The 17500-nt window shown below is 39.3% G+C and overlaps 2 protein-coding genes and 2 long non-coding RNA genes across 7 annotated transcripts in view; 1 reads left to right on the top strand and 3 right to left on the bottom strand.

Moving 5' to 3' along the window:
* LOC149134280 (uncharacterized) overlaps window positions 1-17500 on the top strand; it is an 880637-nt gene that overhangs the window by 683844 nt on the left and 179293 nt on the right. For all 4 annotated transcript variants that reach the window (XM_089355979.1, XM_089355977.1, XM_089355980.1 and 1 more), the window contains one exon: window positions 9237-9340. The gene's annotated coding sequence lies outside the window, so the exon portion shown is untranslated. The remainder of the gene's footprint in view (window positions 1-9236; window positions 9341-17500) is intronic.
* LOC149134281 (uncharacterized) overlaps window positions 1-17500 on the bottom strand; it is a 438594-nt gene that overhangs the window by 247753 nt on the left and 173341 nt on the right. The gene's annotated exons all lie outside the window — the stretch shown is intronic.
* The window catches only part of LOC149134283 (uncharacterized), a 62006-nt gene that overhangs the window by 24661 nt on the left and 19845 nt on the right, over window positions 1-17500 (bottom strand). The window lies entirely within an intron of this gene.
* LOC149134284 (uncharacterized) overlaps window positions 4217-17500 on the bottom strand; it is an 18009-nt gene continuing 4725 nt past the window's right edge. Inside the window, exon 2 of the long non-coding RNA XR_016242795.1 lies at window positions 4217-6266. This is a non-coding gene — a long non-coding RNA (uncharacterized LOC149134284). The remainder of the gene's footprint in view (window positions 6267-17500) is intronic.

Genomic DNA, 17500 nt, shown 5'->3' with positions numbered 1-17500 from the left:
TTATAGAGTTAATACCTACTCCTTTTCTACATACTGACCAGGGCCATCTACCTGAAGGGGTTTGTGTTTTCTCTACCTTCCTACTTATTAGGATTTTGGTTTTAGCTAGGTTGACTCTAAAGCCCATCGATTCTAGTCCTTGCTTCCACACCTGAAACTTCTCTAGTTCTGATTGTGACTCCACAATTAGTGCAAGGTCATCAGCATAGAGGAACTCCCAGGGGCAACCTGTCTTGAATTCCTCTGTGATCGCCTGGAGGACTATGATAAATAGGAGGGGGCTGAGGACGGAACCTTGGTGGAGCCCTACCTCTACCTGGAATTCATTACTGTACTCATTTCCAACCCTCACCTTACTGGCAGCATCTCTGTACATGGCTCGCACAGCTCTCACTAACCATTCTTCTATCCCAAGTTTCCTCATTGACCACCAGATAAAGGATCAGGGGACCCTGTCAAAGGCTTTCTCCATGTCAACGGAAGCCAGGTACAGAGGTTTATCCTTGGTTAGGTATTTCTCCTGCAGCTGTCTTACTAGAAATATGGCATCAGTGGTGCTTTTACCTGGCACGAACCCAAACTGCATCTCATCTAAATTGATTTGCTCCCTAATTAGTTGGGCTATGACCCTCTCCGTAACTCTCATAACCTGATCTAACAGCTTGATGTCTCTGTAATTATTAGTGTCTAAAGCATCACCTTTACCTTTGTAGCAGTTTACTATGGTGCTGCTACACCAGTCATTGGGTATGACTCCTTCGTGTATCACCTGGTTCGTAATATGGGTGACTAGGCTGTAGCCAACACTGCCAGATATTTTGAGCATCTCTGCAGTGATTCCTGATGGGCCGGGGGCTTTCCCTGTCTTCATACTCTTAATTGCTTTATCTACCCTGGTACTATCAACTCGGATAGCTGGTCCCTCTGTTGGGTCTACATACGGCAGGCTCTCTTTCTTCCATTCATTCTCTTTATTAAGCAATCTATCGTAGTGGCATCTCCAGACCTCTATTCTCTCTCCTACACTGTCTTGCAACACGAAATACCTCGAGTCTTTGGTCCTCACGGCGCAGAACATTGGCAAATGTTTTCTTATCTGCTTCCCCTCTGGCTAAATAAACCTGTCGCCTAGCTTCCCTTCTGGCAGATTGGTACAATCCCAATACATACATATATACATATATAAGAGAGTAAGGCGTGATTTGAAGGAGAGTTGGTTGCTATTTCTAGCAGGTCTAGCTACCATGTAGAGGTCTCCATCATTGGCTCATACATGTATACATAGATAAGAGAGTAGGGTATGATTTGAGGGAGATTTGGCTGCTATTTCTAGCAGGTCAGTCTACCATGTTGAGGCCCCCCTCATTGGCTCATACATGTATACATAGATAAGAGAGTAGGGTATGATTTGAGGGAGATTTGGCTGCTATTTCTAGAAGGTCTAGCTACCATGTAGAGGCCTCATTCATTGGCTCATACATTATCATCATCATCATCATCGTTTAACATCCGCTTTCCATGCTAGCATGGGTTGGACGATTTGACTGAGGACTGGTAAAACCGGATGGCAACACCAGGCTCCAATCTAATTTGGCAAAGTTTCTACAGCTGCATGCCCTTCCTAACGCCAACCACTCAGAGAGTGTAGTGCGTGATTTTACGTGTAACCCGCATGAAGGCCAGTCAGGCGGTACTGGCAACGGCCACGCTCAAAATGGTGCATCTTATGTGCCACCCGAACAAGAGCCAAACCAGGGGCACTGGCAGCGATCTCACTTGGCTTGCCGGGTCTTCTCACGCACAGCACATTTCCAAAGGTCTCGGTCAGTAGTCATCGCCTCGCTGAGGCCCAATGTTCGAAGGTCTTGCCTCACCACCTCAGCCCAGGTCTTCCTCTTCCATGGATTCCCTCATCTGTTAGGGTGTGGAACCTTTTCACGCAGCTATCCTCATCCATCCTCACCACATGTCCATACCAGCGCAATCGTCTCTCTTGCACACCACAACTGATGCTTCTTATGTTCAGCTTTTCTCTCAAAATACTTACACTCTGACGGGTATGCACACTGACATTACACATCCAACGAAGTATACTGGCTTCATTCCTTGTGAGCTTACGCATGTCCTCAGCAGTCACAGCCCAGGTTTCACTGCCATGTAGCATGGTTGTTCGTACACATGCGTCATACAGTGTGCCTTTTACTCTGAGTGAGAGTCCCTTTGTCGCCAGCAGAGGTAAGGGCTCTCTAAACTTTGCCCAGGCAATTCTTATTCTAGCAGCTACACTTTCAGCGCACCCATCCCTACTACTAACTTGGTCACCCAGATAGCAGAAGCTATCGACTACCTCTAGTTTTTCACCCTGGAACGAGATAGAAGTTGTTTCCTGTTTGTTTACAGTGTTTATTGCACCTGAACATCTGCCACATACAAAAACTAACTTGCTAGTTAACCTGCCTTTGATATTGCTGCACCTCTTATGTGTCCATAGCTTGCACCGGGTACATCTTATAGAGTTACTACCTACTCCTTTTCTACATACTGAGCAGGGCCATCTACCTGAAGGGGTTTTTGTTTTCTCTACCTTCCTACTTATTAGGATTTTGGTTTTAGCTAGGTTGACTCTAAAGCCCTTCGATTCTAGTCTTTGCTTCCACACCTGATACTTCTCCTCTAGTTCTGATAGTGACTCCGCAATTAGTGCAAGGTCATCAGCATAGAGGAGCTCCCAGGGGCAACCTGTCTTGAATTCCTCTGTGATCGCCTGGAGGACTATGGTAAATAGGAGGGGGCTGAGGACGGAACCTTGGTGGACCCCTACCTCTACCCGGAATTCATTACTGTACTCATTTCCAACCCTCACCTTACTGGCAGCATCTCTGTACATGGCTCGCACAGCTCTCACTAACCATTCTTCTGTCCCAAGTTTCCTCATTGACCACCAGATAAGGGATCGGGGGACCCTGTCAAAGGCTTTCTCCATGTCAACGAAAGCCAGGTACAGAGGTTTATCCTTGGCTAGGTATTTCTCCTGCAGCTGTCTTACTAGAAATATGGCATCACTGGTGCTATTACCTGGCACGGACCCAAACTGCATCTCATCTAAATTGATTCGCTCCCTAATTAGTTGGGCTATGACCCTCTCCATAACTTTCATAACCTGATCTAACAGCTTTAACAATACAGGTGACTAGGCTACATGAATATTTTCTTAAGGATTTTCTTGCCAAGTTTCATGCAGTAATATCAAAAGATCTGGCTTTAAAGATGCTTTCTTTTTATTTTTAGGAAGTGTCTTGTCCATCATGCCTCAGAGGTGTTCAGTAGGGTTCATATCTGGTAACTGGCTTAGCCATGGAAGCTTTTTAAGGCCATTCTCTTCCAACTAATCTTGGGTCTTTTTAGCTGTGCAAGAAAGCTCTATCTTCCATAAATAGTGTTCTTTAATCATTTCACCACTGGAGGAGATAGGAAGAAATTCTTTCTACAATATGGACACATAATTATTTGAGTTTATGTATCCCTTACGCTCCACCATTTACGATTGACCATTGCTCCAGATTGCTCTCCAGACCATCACAAGTTTCATTGTTGGCTGCAATCTATTCACATGAAAAGTTTGGTGACAGAGTCTCCAGACCCACACTCGACCAGTGTCAGAAAATACAGCAAATCTGGACACATCAGAGAATATGACAGTGTCCCAAAGTGTTAGTGGCCTCTCTACCCTCTCACTTGTCCAATCGTTTCTCCATTTGATATTGGCTGGTTGAAGCAGTGTCTTCCTTCTCGCTTCTCTGCCCTAATAGCCAATTTTGCAGAGATACCTGTCAGCTATTCTGGGACTGACATCAACTTGTTCTGCTCTGTCAGAGGCCTTGCAATGAGGATTATCTTCCACACTTCTCTTAACAAAGCAAAGGGTTCTGTCAGAGGGCCTTAGTTGACCTGGGCAAGGCGATATGGACTACTTCTTCATCTGGGGAATTGAACAATTATTTTATTAACTGTAGAAAGTGGAATCACCAAGTTTTTCTGTGGTTTTAGGCTAAGTCAACCTTGAAATTGACCCAGTATATGGCCTCTTTGTAATTCGGACAGTTCCAAGGCTTCTTTTGTACATGGCATGATTAAACAGTCATTTAGAACACGAAACATACAAATGTCAATTAATAAAAAAAGATAAAGCTCAAATTAAAATAACCACAAGACGAGGTGTTATGGGTGTCTATTTACTTTTGTCGTGTTTGTGTACAAATGAATAATTTGATAGAACTGCACTCTAAAAGACATAAACAAAAAGAAACCCTTTAGTAGAAAACCCAGAATTAGTCACAGTAAGGTTATCCAACTGTTAAACCTTTTACTTTTCAAAACCATGCTACGATGGAAAAATGTACATAGGTATGAAACTTATTTTACACATGTATTGATGCATATAAAAGATGAAATTATGTTGTCTACATTCTTAAATACTTGCAATCAATTTATTGTAAGAACATAGAATTTTGACAGTTTTTCTGGAGTTGTTGCTTATCTACAATAATCTGATAAATTCGATTGTCATTGAGTTTCCTCTCGACACAAATATCTATTTTAAGGCACAATAAGAAAATGACTCTCCCCAGACACAAAAGAATATGCTTCAACACACGAAATCCCATAAAGAAATCCTGCAAACCAAATCCAAAAACGAAATATATATACATATATATACACATATATATATATACACATATATATATATATATATATACATACATGATGGGCGTATTTCAGTTTTTGCCTACCAAATCCGCTTACAAAGATCTGGTTGGTCTAAGGCTACAGTAGAAGACATTTGACCAAAGTGCCATGTATTGGGACTGAACCTGGAACTATGTGGTTGGGAAGCAAACGTCTTACCGCTCAGCCATGTGCATGTGTGTATATAAATACGATTGATTGTGTGTGTGTGGGGGGGGGAAGAAATATTTGAAAACATTGTGGTGAGAGGAGAGAGAGAGGGAGAGAGAAGGTGGAAGAGATGGAGAAGAGGAGGGGCAATGACACAGGAAGCAGTTGCCCTGATGAGAAAGGAATCCTGGGGGCAGAAACACGGAAAACAATAAAATTTTCATTACACCGGTTCTAACAATATTTGTGACAACAACAACAACAACAACGTTAATAATAATAACAATAATAGCCACTGTACCAAAACCTAATGGATTCTGATTTTGTTCAAATATACATGCGAATGTATATGTACACATACAGGTAAGTGTGTGTGTATGTATATATATATATATCTATCATCATATATATCTATATCAATCTATATATATATATACACTCACACACACATGTGTATATATATATATATATATATATATATATATATATATATACACACACACACATAAAAATATATAAATTCAATTGGGGTATTGACTTTGTAGTTTGCTTTATAAAGCCTGTCTACAGGTATTGGCTATCAGATAACATTTTACAGGGAATATTGATCGTATCGCTCAACATGCATCTGTAATCCATAAAGTACCAATAAGCTTTATATAAATATAAATATTAACAAAGAGAATGGACAGAGAAGACTTGCCATTTGTCAATATTACTGGATTAATACTGATTCAATCTATTATTTCATATATTATATATAGTAATATTTCAGCAATGATTTTCTGGTAAAAAAATGAAACAATTGTAGCATTATGCCAAAAGATGTGTTGCTCAACCCATTCTCTTTCTTAAAACTTATATATATATATACATATATATATATATATAAGTATTTATATATATGTGTGTATGAATGTGTGTGTAGATGTATGTGTGTGTGTGTGTATATATATATATATATATATATATATATATATATATATATGTATGTATGTATATACATATATATGGACACACACACACACATACACACACACAAGTATAGGCACAAGAGGTTTGATTGTGAAGTTTGTGGTGAGCAATGAAAAGAGTGAGAGTGGCAAATTCTCTCTCCTCCGACCCCCCCACTGCTCCACCATCACTGTCACCCCATTCCCACCACGACCCCCTCTCCTTATCACAATAACTATTTAGAGTCCTTCGATGGCTCATCTATCGCCTGCTGCATCAGTCGTAGTTGTTCCGAGATCTCAAGAAGCTGTTTGGCCATATTTTTATTCAACTTGCGAGGGGCTGGACCTGCCCCTTGCCTGTTTGAAGCTTGCTTCCCCACTTGTGGTTTTTCCTCAGTGTCTTGAATGATATGTCTGGAAAATGGAGAGAGAGAGAGAGAAAAGCAGAAAATTAATATAGAAAATAAAAAACAATGAATTACGTGCCAAAAACCCAAAAAAACAAAGAACATAAACCTTTCTACACACACACACACACACACACACACACACACACACACACACACACACACAAAGTCATAAATGACAGAGAAACAGTTTGATGAAATTTTATTTAATAACAAAATTCCAATATCTTGACAAATTATTTTCTAACTTAAAAGCATGTAAATAATTTATATTATTCTATAGACTGAGAAATAAATATACACTCCTTGTTGTTTTCTCTTCTCCTATATATTCTATGTGTTTTGTAGAACGATGCATTAAGGAGCTTTTCTAGGAGCTCCACAGGATTACTTGAATGCCATGAAGATTCCGTCCAGATTTTCTGATTGTTTAAGTTATTTGGGGGATGTAATGTCGGTGGAGTTGCCTCCCCTTGTCCGTCTCTGGTTTGTGTTCGATAAGCCTGGGTTCATTTCTGTGTATGTTTTTGCTTTATTTTCCTTCAGCAAGGGCTTATCCGATGCCTATTCTACGATGAACTGTGTTTCGTAGTTAATAAACAAATTGCTTTGTCTTTGCCAGCCTTGTAGCGAGTTTGTTTCTTCAGCTTCACAAGTTGTTTGCCACAGTTTAAAGACACTTTCCAAGCGTTGACCATCTCAATGTTTCTTTAATTCGTTGTAGATTTCCTCATCTATGTCCTTCAATTTCTCTTCATTGCTCAGGGCTCTAAGCTTAAGCAGTTCTATTTCTGTCTTCATGTTTTCCAAGTGTTAGTTTCTCCCTTAATTGTCTTTGTTGGTCCTTTTCGTTTGGAATACGTTTAATTTGGGGTTATATATTGTGAATTAAATATATGTGTGTATACACACACACACATATAATATATATATATATCCAAAAACGAAATATATATATATATATATATATATATATATATATATATATATATATATATATATATATATACCAGGTTTACAAGAACGGAACCAAGGGATAAGCCCTGCTTCCCCAGGAATTACAGTGTACGCCCCAGCTAGTATATACATGTGTACATAGGTAAAACAGTAAGGTGCGATTTGAGGGAGATTTGGGTGCTATTTCTACCAGGTCTGGCTACTATGTAGAGGTCTCCATTGGATCATACATACATATATACATAGATAAGAGAGTAGGGTGTGATTCGAGGAAGACAAATGTGGGTAAACGGCAGGATACCGTGTTCCAGGAAAAATGTAATGGAAACGGAAAAACTCCTTCATAAAGAGTGATATTGCAACAGTTGCATAGAACCATGATGTTAGAGCAAAATTAGGCTTTTGTGTCGGTGCGCGCACGTATGAGAGAGAGAAAGGCCGAGAGATAGAGTGAATGAAGGTGATGATGGATGCCTTTGAAGGTCGATACTCGGATAGAGAAGGTGACATCGTCATGGTCGTTGTATGAAATGTTTACTTATAGATCACTTATGAACGGCTAAAACAAGCGAAACAGCAGGTTCTACACACCTGTTGTATACGTTGGTCTTGTTTTTTCGCTTTAAAGTAAGCGATTCTTATAGAAGCAAACACGATATTGAATAATTCTCCGTCATACGTCTTCTAAAAGCTTTAAACATACTTCCAAACTGGGACTTCGTCTAGGTTTATCTACGTGTGTGTGTGTGTGTGTGTGTGTGTGTGTGTGTGTGTGTGTGTGTGTGTGTGTGTGTGTGTGTGTGTGAACATCACATCAGCAACACTCATCATCATCTTCTTCCCAATATTTGTACCCTTTAAAAAGAAGCAGTTGTTGCTATTTTTCCGAATTTATTTTACATTGAGTGCACCCAGATTGCAACTTTTATTGTACTTTGCACCAGAGAACATTATAGATTATCTGAAAACAAAACATATTGCCAATGAAAAAACCGTCTGCTTGCACACATTCAATCATCATCATCATCATCATCGTTTAACGTCCGCTTTCCATGCTGGCATGGGTTGGACGATTTGACTGAGGACTGGTGAAACCGGATGGCAACACCAAGCTCCAATCTAATTTGGCAGAGTTTCTACAGCTGGATGCCCTTTCTTAAGCCAACCACTCAGAGAGTGTATTAGGTGCTTTTACGTGTCACCCGCACGAAGGCCAGTCAGGCGGTACTGGCAACGGCCACGCTCAAAATGGTGTCTTTTATGTGCCACCCGCACAAGAGCCAGTCCAGGGGCACTGGCAGCGATCTCACTTGTGTCGCAAAACTTGGGTTGTTGGATGTTATGACACCACAACCAGAAAAAGGATTTCTTCAACGTCTACTCGATAGGAGTGCAGAGATGTTGGAGAATGTTATCAGACAAAACGTTCTTGCAGAAAATTTATGACTGACAATTTGGCAAGCTATTGGAATCTGCATAGACTCGGTTCCATTCACCAGACGGTAAATCGTTCCCCAAATTTCTTAGATCGGTCATCGGGGCATGTAAAAATCAGCGGAGGTAAAGATTATGGGAGATTATTTTTGTTGGTTTTATTTTGAAATGAAAACATAATATCAAGGTACGATTCAAGAAGATTGGATCCAGGGCGCGCATCCGCGCATGCGAGACGTGACTAGTGGATCCTACGACTACCTAGCGCGCGTGCGCCACGCACAAAACATGTATGAGGGTGTTTGCGTTTTGTTTACAATGTGTTTTATTTCCTTTGTTCAAAAAACCCAAAACAAACCGTCCTGCATGTTTTGTGCATACATGCATTGGCAATAGATTGTTATTGTAGGATCGACTAGTCACGACTCGCGTGCGCGTGCGCGATAGCAGGTGTGTTCGCCAATTAACGGCGGTGAATTGGAATGTGTGGGGAAAAAAAGGGGTAAATTTCAAACATTTCTCTCGTTCAACACCCGACAAAGCATAAACCACAAAATTCACCTTTATTCTGTCCTTCTATCTCCAGAAAATCGAAAAATACAAGTTATTCGCTGAAAAATTCTTGCAAAAGAAGCCAAAACCATTTCACAGCTGATGTCTTCTGCTGAATCGCAGACAGTTTCGAACAAGGTAAGGCAAAGAGATTTCCTTTTAATTGGCTTTCGCTTGTTTCAAAAAAGACAAAACAAAACACTAACATGCTTTTGCTTTTGTTCAGACTTCGGTACTACTAATTTTTATAATTTCAGCATTCGTTTATTATTGTTTTCAAACGTATTTCTGCCAAATGTCATTTATAAAACATGTTTAAAGAAAAAGGGGGCGGATGCAGTCACGCCCCTCACCTTCGAAAATGTGTTTTTTAGTGAAAGGTTTCTTCGGAAACGTGTCAGTTTATTATTACATGTGTGTTTATATAGATGTCTGTAGGTATATAACGTGTGTATTCGTCTTTCTATAGCTCGAGAGAGAGAGAGAGAAAGTTGTAATGGAATTGAAGGCTTGTAATGGCTGTGGAGTATCTCTGGGTCAGTTCGTCGTACTTTATATTGTCTGATATCGTCTTTAAATCACATTTCACCTTCCAACACTTATAACCCCTCCTCAATCTCAATATTTCGTCGTTTTTTTGGCTTTCGGACACCTGAGTGTTTTGTCCATCCATCGACATGCACAAATCTTGCAGTTCTCCATTTTGTTCTCTTCTGGATCCTTTCTTGGTCTACGCCTTTCAAACACGCGCGAAACAATTTCCAGTGGGAGGGGGGGGGGAGCCTGTTGAGCCTTGTGTTTTTTTGTATTTGTTTTTTTTCTCTTGCTTTGTATCGGAGGGGGTGTCTGAGAAGGTGGGGTGGGGCGGGGTGTATGGCTTGGGGTTCTAATTCAATCTGTCCTTTCTTCCTCTTCCTTCAGCTACCATCCACTGTTCTTTGTTTCTCTTTTCTTCCTGTTGCACCTTCTCCGGCCCCTTTCTAACTTCTTCCTGACTTCTCTGCTTCTGCAGAGGCCTTTTTTAGCCACATTTAAAGCAACGAGGGGTTCTGCCCTCCACCCCCACTCTCAACACTACGTCTCCAATGGTCACCGTTTCCACCATATTTTCAGTGGTTCTGCCAATACCCAATATGATCAGGTCCAATGTTTGCTCTTTCCATACAGAATTTTCTGTTTTCGTGGCCTGCAGGACGGCTATTTCTTCTTTACTTCCGAGAAGAACAGCCGCCACAACCCAAGCCACATCTGTTTCTGGTGGGATTCTCTCCACCCTAATCCTGGAAGTCCTTCTTCCAAGATATGTAGGTTACTGTGGTTACAGCATATTCTTTTGCTTTTCCTGCCTTCATGAACCACAATTGTTCCAAATCTGCTTCCTCTGCCTCAACATTTTCAATTTTCCTTTCTTCCACTGAGTACACCTTATATATTTACCGTTTTCTTACCCATATTTTCCAATACTTTCTGGAGTAGGGACAACTTAGCATCACCACCGATCCTACGTGCCATCTTCTCATATTTCTCCATGTTTGTCAGGTCCACCTCCTTTTTTGTGACTTCTGTCACTTCAGCAAATCTTTCTTCTTCCTTAAACACTTGTCCATCCTATCAACTGCTCGTACGAGCCCCTCCTCCGAACAGGACAATTTGGACCCCCTAAGGTCTGAATAGAACATGTTCCTTACTGTTGGCATTGCTGATCCTGCTTAAGGCGGAGAGAAAGCACAAGACAGTCGACCCCTCCTCACACAATCAACAAATACACCAACACTATGTAAAAGCGTGAGAGGAAATGGGAAAGAAGAAAGAGAGCGAATGTCTTAATTCTCCTGCTTAAATAGTCGGTGCCGATGGGAGTCTTGCCGATGAGTCTTGCTGTTGTATTACATTGATAGATAGAGAGATATTGATATATGTAAATATATATATGTGTATATATTTAAGTGCAAGATCTCAGGATCAAGGTGTAGGAAGTGAGTAAGCTTCAAGCAGTCCATAGTAGAAAGTATAAAAAGCAACTTTGAAGAACATTAGTGGTTTATTGTAAATGTTTTCCAAAATTAGGGAACAGAGGAGATAAAATCACCAGCAGAACCTCAGAAATAGTAATTAGCCTAACGAGGGGTACTCCACTAGCTACTGATAAGGGTGAATACACCTTAGTTAAATGAAGGTTACATTGTTGTCAAAATATCTCAAATTAACTTGCAAGAGAATAAGGTTCTGCTAGCTGGGAGACATATGTTACTGGGATTTGTACCTGTTCCAATCCCTAAATTTGCATGTGTCTGTAGCTATATGTGTGTTTGTGCATGTGTGTGTGTGTGTGTGTGTACATGTATTCTTTTACTCTTTTACTCTTTTACTTGTTTCAGTCATTTGACTGCGGCCATGCTGGGGCACCGCCTTTAGTCGAATCAAATCGACCCCAGGACTTATTCTTTGTAAGCCTAGTACTTATTCTATCGATCTCTTTTTGCCGAACCGCTAAGTTACGGGGACGTAAATGTGTGCATCGGTTGTCAAGCGTTGGTGTGGGGGACAAACACAGACATACAAACATATATATATATATATATATATGTATGTAGAAGAGAAGAGATGAGAAAGGAATAAACGATCATCTTCTGAACTTTCTAGGATGATTGCTCCTTCCTTTGTCATTCCTTTTCTTATTACTGCTCCCTACTTGACTAATGTGCCATTCTGGTGTATATTCAGTTTCACACCAGGTTATTTGGATCTCAATGCCTTAGCAATATATTCTTTTACTTGTTTCAATCATTTTGATTGTGGCCACGCTGGAGCACCACCATTTAGTCAAAGAAATCGACCCCGGGACTTATTCTTTGCAAGCCTAGTACTTCTGTCGGTCTCTTTTAATGTATTTTAATTATCATGTGCTTTTCAAGAGGCTTTTATAATTGAAGATTTCAACTTCACAATTCAGTCTTAATTCACTGTGAGATACACGTTTCAAGGTTGTATTAATGTCCAACAGAAGTGTACCCCAACACCGTAACTTTGTTTCCTCATAGCTGCATGCAACAAACATGAATATTTGAAGATAAAATTCTTTACAAATGGAGTAGATTACAATTGTATCTGGATTTGTTGTGAAAAAAAGTTTTGAAGGAGGGTGAAAAGAGGAGTTTCAGATAAATCACCCATGGGTTGTGAATAAAAATAGGGAAACAGAATACTTTGAGAGAAAAACCCCACCCCTTTTTTTTTTTTTAAAGCTAATTTCAATAAGGCAAACCCCCATCTGTGTCATAAACAGATTCACTGTAGACACAATAAACATATGGTCCTGTGATATTGGACTGGGGTGGAACAGTTCTCCACTATCTACTTGAAGCTCTTCTATAGGCACTGTACTAAAAATAGCAACCCTTTATATTCTTAAGGTAGTGATATACAAAACAGAAAACTTAATAAATTTATCATACAGACAGAGACATGGCTGTGTGGGAAAGAAACTAATTTTGTAATCTCATGGCTTCAAGTTCAGTCCCACTGCATAGCACCTTGGGAAAGCGTGTGTATATATATACATACATATATATATTGATTGAAGTGTACAGTATTATAGCACTATGTATCCATTGTGGCCATCCTTACCAGTCGGTTTTGCACTTGGGGCTTAATAGGTTGTTAGATAGCAGTCCAATTATGTAACCGTGCACTCTTCAGAGCAGCTCTACTGTCTGTTTTGTATGGTTTCTATGACTGAATGCCCTTCCTAACTAATGCCAGCCACTTTACAGAGTGAACTGGGTTCCTTTTTATGTGGTGCCCATGCACATATGTTAGGACATTACAATATCAGAGAAGTATTTCAGTTGATTTCACCAATCAGGCTCCCACACGACAGCAGAAAATCCCAATCCTGGTGCTTGTTAGAAGAAGGGCTTGTGCAAACAAAGAAGATTGTGCTGAAAAGGATTTGTTGTATATATATAATATATATACATGGGTTGCATGGAGGCAAAGTGACTGAGTCCCTTTCAAGTGTTGGGCCTCATGGAGGCAATGACTGAGAAGACCCATCAAGCTGAGCAAAACCGCAGTTGTGGCAGATACTGGTACAGTACAAATTGGCATGTAAGGGCATCCAGCTATAGAAAACCATGCCAAATCAGAGAGGAGCCTGGTGCAGCCTTCCAGTGTGCCAACCAAGTCAAACCATCCAACCCATACCAGCATGGACAATGGACGCTAAATGATGATGATGATGATGACACACACAATAAATATATATACATATATATATATATATATATACATATAATTATATATATATATTTCGTTTTTTTGGATTTGTTTTGCAAGACTTTTTTATGTCATTTCGTGTGTTGAAGCATCTTCTGTTGTGTCTGGGGAGAGTCATTTTCTTATTGTGCCTTCAAATTTAACACTCACCGGTAACATTTCCACTTATTTCTTATTTTTATTTTCCTAAAACTTTCGTTGCGTCTTGCAAACTTATCAATAGTCTTGACTCTGTCCGTTATTTATGCATGTGTGTGTCTCAGTGTGTGTGTGTGTATGTATGCGTGCATGTGTGTGTATGTATGTCTGTGTGTGTGTGCATATGTATATATGTATGTATGGGTGTGTATGCATACATGTATGCATGTATGTATTCTGCATATTCCTGTGTGTGTGTGTGTGTGTGTGTGTGTGTTGCTGCTATGTACCATGTTTTTATGTATGGGTGTACATCTCCATATGTGTGGACATGTGTCTTTGTGTGAAGTAAAGTGTGTGTGTATATGTGGTCATGTGTTTCAGTGTCTATGTGCATATGTGGTTGTCTGTTCATATACCCTATGTACCTACCCGTCTGTATGTAGACCCGTTGGTTTACATATACATACATGTGCATGCACACACACACACATACACACACAGACATACATACATCTATCTGCATAAAAGCCCATATATACACACATGGAAGAAATCATGCTTACATGTTTGCATTAATATGAATGCTTGTGATATCCTAACGATGTCACATGGTTAAATAGATGCTGCAAATTCACCTCCCATTTGAGCTCAGAATGTAAAGATGGACAAACTGCACTTAGCAATTTGGTGTCAGGACCAACAATTCTGTCAGCTTGCTGCCTTATATGTACACACACATACACACACACACACACACACACGGAGGCTTCTTCCATTTTCCATCTATCAAATCCACTCACAAGCCTGTAGTAAAAAACACTTGCCCAAGGTAGCACGTGGTGGAACTGAACCCAGAACTATGTGGTTGTGTGTGTGTGTGTGCATACATGTATGTATGTATGTATGTAAGTGTATAATGAAAAAAAACTGAGTGGTTGGGATAGTGTTTTCAAAGAGATGGAGAGAGAGAGAGAGAGAGAGTGAGAGAGAGAGAGAGAGAGAGAGAGAGAGAGAGATGGGTGTAGCTGATTGGCCAGTTTAGTGATCGCTTTGATGGCCAACAAAAGACAACAACAATAACAACAGAAACATTAATAGCAACATCGACAAAAAGTGTATTATGTGTACATATATCTGTGTATATATATACATATATATGTGTGTGTGTGTATACGTATATATATATATATATGTGCATACATATACATATATATTATGTGCATCTATATGGGTATATATATATGTGTGTGTGTATGTATCTATGAATTATTGTGTATATGTATATATGTGTGTACATATATATATACATATACACAATATGTCTACACACACACATACATACATACATTTATATACATACATATACATACATGTATATATACACACACACACACCTCTATACACACATATATACACATACATATATGAGTTTATGTATGCATGTGTATATTTAAATATATATATATACACATATGTATGCACACACATATGTATATCTGTATGTATGTGTGTGTGTATATACATATATATATATATATATATATATATATATATATATATATATATATATATATATATATATATGTATGCATGTATGTATATGTGCATTGTCCTTGAATCTGCATACACAGAAAACCAGGAGCTGAAAGGAAATACACTGGACATAGAAGGGGTCCAATGGTGTGAGCCAAGAGAGAGAGGATTGTGTTGCTATGGAGACGTGAAGAACACTGAGGAGAGGGGGGGCAGTTGTAGAAGGGGAGACGTCTGATGGCCAAAGCAATTGGAAACAGTTGAAGACGGAGACAAAGAAAGGCTTAGGAGACCATGTGGTGAAGACTGACCTTAAGATGGTGCTCCTCATGGAGGGGATGGTCACGGAACGGGGGGCGGGGGTCGGGGTTGGTGACTGGTGGTGTTGAAGAAGTCCTGAATAGCAAAGACCCTCACCAGAATAGCAAATAGGCCAACTTCAATGTCACAAGAAGGACCGTGAGGACGTATACTGAGAGGTATATCATCACAGAACAAATGAAACGGGTGGCTTTATTAGCAATTTGAACCTACAACCAAATTCAATAGAAGTCACCAAAGTGAGTGAGGCTAGTGACCAGCATCAGCTGTTGCTAGAGACAACAGTTAAAGCAACTCGAAAGCCACCAAAGCACTGAGCTTTTGAGGTTTTTAAGTTGTTTTAACTGTTGTCTCTAGCAATACCCTCTGTCACTTTTCTCACCTTTTACTTGATACAGTCATTAGACTGTTGCCATGCTGGAGCACCGCCTTGAATAACTTTTAGTCGAATGAACTAGCCCCAGTATTTATGTTTGTGTTAAGCGTGGTATATATTCTATCAGTTGCTTTTGCCAAACTGCTAAGTTACGAAGACGTAAACACATATATATATATATATATACAAGCACATGACAGGCTTCTTTCAGTTTCCATCTACCAAATCCACTCATGTAGTTGGGAAGCAAGCTTCTTACCACATTGTCACACCTACACCTATATATATACATACATATATATATATATATATATATATATATAATATAATATAAATAATGTATACATACATACATACATACATACGTATATGTACATACTTAAATCTATGTGTATATATGTGTATATATACAGATTTATATATATACAGATTTATATATACATATATATATATATATATATATATATATATATATATATATAATAAAGTAAAGTTGTGGAATACCGTACGAGTGGAAATATATATGAAAGAAGGTTTGAAAATGCACTTATTTTTCAAAAATATTTATTTACTTAACCGGTTTCACTTTTTTAGAAAAAGATTATCAAAAGTCTTTGAGAATAATAAAAAATGTTAAAAAACAGTCTGAGTATTAAAATGCATATATACATTCTTTGATGATAAAATATATTTAAAGTATAAAGCTTTGTATGAACTTTGTAGTGTTACATACTGATTGTCACACATTCTCTGATATTAAGGTGAAATTGTTAAAAACAGTGTTAAAAACAGTGTATGAAAATACACATATGGAAAAATACATATACATATTCTCATACATATTCTTTGACAATCGAATAAAATTGAGAAGGGACTGACCTGGCCTTTTTCTCTTGTGTATATTGAAGGAATGTTTTACTGTCTTAAGAGACAGTATGACTGGCTAGCTGGGGTGGGAGGGAAGAAGAGTTAAAGAAGATGTTTTTATTTTTGGTTGGTCTGTGACAGTCTGTCATGGTTCACTGGTTTTTGGGACTGGTTTTGTGCACATCTCTATGTGTGTGTGTATATATGTGTGTTTGTGTCCGTGTGTGTGTGTGTATATATGTGTGTTTGTGTCCGTGTGTGTGTGTGTATATATGTGTGTTTGTGTCCGTGTGTGTGTGTGTGTGTGTGTGTGTGCCGTTTTTATTGGTCCCAGAGTTTATTGTGGAATGTGTATATGAGTGTGTGTTTGAGTGTTTTTTGTGTCGGTGGGGATGTTAGGTGTGTGTACGTGAGACTGCGTATATCTCTTTGTCTGAGTGTGTGTGTTGTTTTGATCGTCCTTGTGGTGTGTGTGTGTGTGAGAGCAACCGTATGTATGTGTGAGGGTGTGTACGTATGTGTGCGTATGTGTGTGTATGTATGTGTGCATCTGTGTGTGTGCGTGGGAGTGTTTTGTGTGAGTGTGTGTGTGTCTCTCTGTCTGAGTGGGTGTGTTGTTTTAAATACCTTGTGGTGTGTGTGTGTGTGTGTGTAAGCAAACGTATGTGTGTGATGGTTCATATGTATGTGTATGTCTATGTCTGTATGTGTGCGTGTGTGGCATGTGTATATGAGTATGTGTGTGTTTTTTATCTATGGTAGGATGGTGTGTGTATGTGTGT

The sequence above is a fragment of the Octopus bimaculoides genome, chromosome 8 (assembly GCF_046866305.1).
Source record: "Octopus bimaculoides isolate indiv1 chromosome 8, ASM4686630v1, whole genome shotgun sequence".
Lineage (NCBI taxonomy): Eukaryota > Metazoa > Mollusca > Cephalopoda > Octopoda > Octopodidae > Octopus > Octopus bimaculoides.
This window is presented reverse-complemented; position numbering and strand designations above follow the sequence as displayed.